This window comes from Poecilia latipinna, unplaced genomic scaffold (assembly GCF_001443285.1).
Source record: "Poecilia latipinna isolate Pla-1442-1.1 unplaced genomic scaffold, P_latipinna-1.0 Scaffold1862, whole genome shotgun sequence".
In the NCBI taxonomy this organism is placed as follows: domain Eukaryota; kingdom Metazoa; phylum Chordata; class Actinopteri; order Cyprinodontiformes; family Poeciliidae; genus Poecilia; species Poecilia latipinna.
In genome coordinates, this window is record NW_015114478.1 from 71139 (window position 1) to 77596 (window position 6458).

The window sequence follows — 6458 nt, forward strand, 5'->3', positions numbered from 1 at the left end:
GTTCCCTGGTTGTTCCCAGCGGTTCCTGGTTGTTCCCTGGTTGTTCCCAGCTGTTCCTGGTTGTTCCCTGATTGTTCCCTGGTTGTTCCCAGCTGTTCCCAGCTGTCCCTGATTGTTCCCTGGTTGTTCCCAGCTGTCCCTGATTGTTCCCTGGTTGTTCCCAGCGGTTCCTGGTTGTTCCCTGATTGTTCCCTGGTTGTTCCCAGCTGTTCCTGGTTGTTCCCTGATTGTTCCCTGATTGTTCCCTGATTGTTCCCTGGTTGTTCCCTGATTGTTCTCTGGTTGTTCCCTGATTGTTCCCTGATTGTTCCCTGGTTGTTCCCTGGTTGTTCCCTGATTGTTCCCTGGTTGTCTCCTGTGTATTTAATCCCACCTGTGTTGCTGTTCCCTGTCGGTCCGCGTCTCGTCTTGGTCCAGTCGTGATTGGTTCCAGTCGCTGCCTGGATTTCTGCACACCTCCATCATTAAACCAACATTATCTCTACTCCTTGGGTCAAAACCACATGACAGTTTCACTAAGAATGAACCGGGTCGGTGCAGCGCGGTCCAGAGGTTTCATTACCGGAGCCAAAACCTTGAAAAAACGTTGGAAAATTTGGAAATATCAAGAATAAAACCAATTTTACTGTGATTTGTTTAATGTCTTAGTGTTCAATATATTAAATAAATATTTGTAGGAAATGAATGTGCAATTTATTGTAGATCAAAATAGAGATAAGGTCTTGCTTGTTTCCTTGTCAAAAGAAAAATCTCCAAAAATATTAACTTTTGCAGCTGATGATTTGGAACAAATAAAACTTTATTGCATCCAGTTGCACTTTTGTTTTAACCCAGTGTTTCTCCACCCTGGTCCTCAGCCCCCCTGCTCTGCATGTTTTACATGAGCCTCTGTTCCAGAACAGCTGATGCAAATGACTGCATGACCATGAGGTGCTGCAGAAACCCGTTAATCACCAGAGATACAATCCATGTGTGTGGGAGAAGGGAAACACCTAAAACATGCAGGACAGGGGCCTGAGGACCAGGGTGGAGAAACACTGATTTAACCTAAGCAGGATATTTTAACTGCACAGTGTTATTTGCCTTTACTGTTCTGTTTTTCATATTCTATCTGTTTTTTATTCACCTTTAACTTGATGCTGGAACACCTGGATTTCCTCACTGAGGCTCAATATTTCATTTTATTTGGAATCATTGTTTTCCTAGATCCATTTGAATCAAATTGTTTAAAAACAAACAGATGATGTGTTTATGTTAATTCAGCCTCCAGCGGTTGGTTTAAACTGATAATGCAGTAAAAATCCACCTGCAGGACGAACTTCAGATCATGTTCAGCTGAATGAGTTCTGCTTCAGCAAAACAAAACTAATTTATACCAAGATGAACAAATATTTACAGAACGAAAACCTGAAACAGCAGATAAACTGGATTACACAGAAAGAAGAAACGCTATCTAGGACACAGTGCAAGTGTGTGTGTGTGTGTGTGTGTCGGTTTTCCGAGAGCATCTCTCTAACTGGAAGTCACATGACTCTGCGGAGAATCCTGCTTCCTGCGTCTCTGTCCTTATATGGTCACATTTTGTCTTGCTGATGGTGTCGCCCCCTGCAGGTCGGACATCGATGCGTCTCCTCTTCCTCTTCCTCCTCTTCTGTCTGTCTGTCCATCTGTTTTCACATGAAGTCTTTGTTCCTGCTGTCAGCTGAGAGCTTCTTGTTTCGTTTGTGTGGAAAAGTTTGACTTTAAAGAAGCTGAGACACAACCAGAGGCCTGGCTGTCTGTCATCGGAGCGTTTTGCTCCAGATTATTATCGCGCTGCTCTGAATGCAGAAGTTTAGCTGAACGTGATAAATGTTTCGGCCTTGACCCCGGACAGGAACTTCCCAGATCTCCCAGTGATTTACGGCGCTCTAATCATGCTTTCTGTTTGCACTCATAAAAATAAAAAACTGGGTCCATTTCATGATGCAACAACCTGCAGTAGAGCAGCAGCAGGAGCTGCAGGTGCTGCAGCAGCAGCAGCTGCAGCAGCTACCTGCTACCTGCACGACTTTTATCAGCTCCTCACATCACTGGAGGAATTTCAGACAAACTGATTTGCATTGATTGTTTTATATTTGGAGTAAAGACAAAGATATCCAAATACAAGGCAGCCATGTTTATGGCTGAAAAGTCTAGCGCTGCTTAATGGCTGCAGGATTCAGACATTTCTGCTAAATTCAGGATCCATAATAAATATTTATTACACTAAAATGATCCAAACAAATAAACACAACATACAAGGTTTTCTGGCATTGAGCAAATATAAATAATTTTATTGATCATAACTGACCAAAAACAAGGAAAGTTCAGTCTGACTTCAAAATGTAAACGTTTATTTTTACAGGTGGATAAAAACATTTTGTGTCAACTGCAAAAAATATTTTAGAAATTTAATCTTTTAATCAAACGGTAGATTAATGCACTTATCCAACACTTCATTAAAATTCAAACATGTTTAAGACTAACTGCAGATCAGATTGTTAAACATTTTCCACTTTGTATTTTTGCCACTGATGGTCGGCAGCAGTTGCTCATGTGAGGAAATTGCTGATTGTTCTGCTTTTAAGGAGATGAAGAATCGATGGTGACTGGATCTGGTTAGTAAATAAACCTGTTTTCTTTCTCCACGTCTCCATGTGCCGTTTGGTGAACTTAGAAAACGTTAGTAGAATATAAACATGATTAGCTCCGACAAACCGACTGCAAACCAGAAGAAGAAAATGACTCTTGCTTGTCTTCAGGATCTGTTTGCATCATCTGAGGTTTTCTCCTCTGCCCACCTCGTCTCCAGAGTCGTCATAAATTGATCTGCGTCAGATTGAATGATAAGGCAGATAAAGTCAAAGAGCAGGGGTCTGCGCTCGGCGCCTTGGGGAACCCCTGCCAACAGGCAGCGTTTCTTCCATGACAGTGAAAGCTGCTGCATCACAAAGTGAAGCTTCGCTGTTTCCTCCCACTCTGTAGACGCGGTGCTTCGGGCTGCGTTCGCCAGCTCTCAGTTCCTGCTGCGGTCGGCCGGCGAGTCTGAGCCGAGGAGGGCAGAGTGACGTCTGGGACGCCTCCGGCTCTGGACTCGGCTTTCACTACGACTGATTCACTTCATTTATTTACTGACTTCTGCCTGCATTTAAAGACAAATAACTTTTAATAAAATTAATGCTCTAAATGTTCATCTGCTGGATTCATATTTATTTATTTCTATTTTCACTCAAACTATCCAAACTTTGTTGGTAGTTTTGAAAAGTCTTGAGCCTCATTTTGAGATTTTCTAGATGTTTTTCTGTGAACTTCACTTTTTTCCTCTCATTTTCGCTCCAGTCCTTCTATCAGGCCGTCAGTTTGCTGTGCAGAGTTTAAACATCTGCAAAGTTTAGGAGTTTGTCAGGAAAGTCCATCATCACAGAGCAACCAGCTGCGCACATTCATATGTAAGGATGCATCAGAGTCACCAGTCAACCCAACAGTCACGTTCTGGACGGTGAGGAAGCCGGAGAACCCAGAGAGAAGCAGTGCATGCTGGGAGACGGTCAGACTCCAGGTTGGGATTCAAACTCTGCAGAAAACAAACAAAAACAAGATAAAATAAATGAATTCCTCTGACATGGTCAGACATTTGACCAGGAAGATGAACGACAGGAAAGCATCACAAAATGTTCAGCTGCTTCTTGTTTTAACTTTATTCCTTCGTTAAAAACAAACCTGGACTGTTGCTTTGATTCTTTCATGTATGTTTGAGAAATCCTTTAATCTCCATGGCAACCCCTGGTTGGACGTAGCTCCAGCTTCAACAAAAAACATTTTTTATAAAAGTTACCGTCTGCAGCTCTAAGTTAGTTTAATAAAACTTTACTAAAACTCACTGAACTGAGCTGAGAGTCATGTGACATTTATTGATGGAGCAGCCAATAATTTGTTGATCCTTTAAAAGAACGGAATGTGATTTTCTAAAAACGGAAATGCTAAGAATATGTGTGTGTGTGTGTGTGAAACCATCTCACTGTGCCTCTTTGCTGCTCCTGACTTTCTGTTTGTTCTCATTAAGCCTTCAGCCTTTTCGTGGAAAACGTTTCCTCCTTCTGCTCGCAGCCACCGCAACACATTAACCAACCAGTAACACACACACACACACCCAGGCAGGTAGGTGGAGTTTCTGGGAGCTGTTAGTGCTGAGGGCTCGGTTACAGTTCAGCTCCACAGATAAGCGGCTCTGCAGAAACAGCTTCAGGGTGACAGGCAGAAACTTGAGCGTTCTCCGAAAGGAAGCAAACAGTTCCTGCCGCTCAGGCGTGTTTACCTGAGCGAAGCTTCCTCTGGCTGCAGAGCCCTCCGGGCCCACACACACACACACACCCTGCAGGGCTGATCACGCTCTGATCAGTCATATCTGACCACATAAGGTCACATATAGGCGATCAGATCAGGTCACATATAGATGCAGACAGACTGAGGGAGGAACTGTCTGTGCTGAGACGGATCGACGAATCAGAGCAGGAGAACGTCCTGACAACATGACCTCTGACCTGAGCTTCACTCTGGAACAAAAACAGCAACATGCCATACAGAGCAGCAGAGCTGCATGACTGGTTTGGTCGTAGTGGCTAACACCAGAGGTCAGCCGGAATAGAACATCAGTTCACCGACGGCCCTTACACTGTAAAAACACTGAACGCACCAAGAGCTGGTTTTAGGTCAGTAATCCACTGGTGAAGAACTACCAGATATACTTATGGGAAAAATATAAATAAATGTGTAATAACTTCGTCATCAGCATAAAAAGACGCCAAATTATACAAAATAAACAGGATGAATTTCTTTTCCAGGCTTGTTTTCTGCAAAAACACAAAATCTTACCAAGTATTTTGGTGTAGATATTAGTTAAAATATCTTAGTAACTTAAAACAAGAAAAGCAAAGTTGCATTAAAAGTCTGTTAATAATGTTAATGTTAGATTAAATGTCATTATTTACTGACTGACTCTTCATGCAACAGTGATAAACATTTATGAAGACTCATGTTTATGACAGCTGCTATGAAAACACGTTCAAAGTGTATCAAGCTCCTGATTGAGAAGGAAACATTTTTCTGCTGTTAGATTTCAGGAACGTTCAGCAGGCGGTTCCTTAAATCACTTTCAGAAGTTTCTCACTAAACTGATGGAAGTTGGATCAGCTTCCATGAAGACGATCAACCGGCTGCATCTGGAGATCTGCAGCACGAATAATTTAACACCTCCTCTTCCTCCCTCTCCTCCTCATCATCACCTCCAGCCGTCACTGTTCTCTCTTCCCTCGCTTTGTGTAGGTGAGCAGCTTCAGCCTCCAGCAGCTCTGCTCTTCATTTTGATTTTAACTTGGTGTGTGTGTGTGTGTGTGTGTGTGTGTGTGTGTGTGTGTGTAGGTGTGTGTTACCATCCCACTCACCTCCTTGACATTTCCCGCTCCTCTTCAGACCTCCATTCATCTCATTTTCACAGTTTCCTTCTCCTTGATGCCACACTGGAGCTTCAGTGATTATAATCGGCCCGGCGCTCGGACCGCTCCATGGAACTCCTTATATGGTCAACAAGCAGGCGGAAACACGGGCAATGTAGCTACCTGCGTTACCATGGCTACCACTTCATTCACAAAAACATTCATACAAATATCGTTTTGAGGGAGAAATAAGGAACATGAACCGCTGCAGGAGAATTGATCTCAATGTCATTTAAATTGATGCAACTCAAATCTTTATATTTCTATTATTATGTTATTGGTATTTTACTGCCAAGTTTATTTATTTTTTTAATAAAACAATTTTTATTTTTTTATATATCAACCTTATCATGAATAAACTTTGACTATAATTAAAAACAGAAGAGGGTGGAGTATCCAAAGATCGTTCTCAGTCAGAGTAAAAAATATTTAGAAATGGTGTCATCTGACAGATTACAAAATAACAAATTTAAGCAGAAGAATCAGATTTTCAAATCACTTTTTCTCCATGAATCTTATAAAATGAGTAGCTACAAAAGGTGAAATACGTTAGCAGGTCAAAGTATTGAACTGTTCTCAGTGTTGACCTAAAAACGGCTCAGCAGACAGAAAATAACAGGAAGTCTCACTTTAGCTCGGTGCTAAAGTGAGACTTTGGGTTTAAAACATTTCCCTCCATCTTTAGTCATCCTGAGTTACTCATAGCAGCAACGAGACTTAAACATTACATTAAGTAAAAATGAAAAGTTTGGTTCAGAAAAGAGATTGCATTCTCCAAAAACTTACTCTAGTAAATGTAATTAGTTACCTTTGATTGAATAGCTGCTGTATTTTATTCATATAATCAGATGTTAGCAAACGTTAAAAAGAAAATTAGGAACAAAACGTTTTTGCATCATAAAGTTACAGCGCCACCAATCGGCCTGGCGGACCTACTGCAGCGTC

General features: G+C 41.8%; 1 long non-coding RNA gene across 1 annotated transcript; it reads right to left on the reverse strand.

Annotated features, from left to right (window-relative positions):
• Window positions 1-2347: 2347 nt before the first annotated feature.
• On the reverse strand, window positions 2348-5618 carry LOC106934802 (uncharacterized). Its single transcript, XR_001421769.1, has 3 exons — window positions 5463-5618; window positions 3742-3961; window positions 2348-3595 (listed from the first exon to the last, which is right to left on the reverse strand). It is a non-coding gene; the product is annotated as an uncharacterized LOC106934802 (long non-coding RNA).
• Between the last annotated feature and the right edge of the window lie 840 nt (window positions 5619-6458).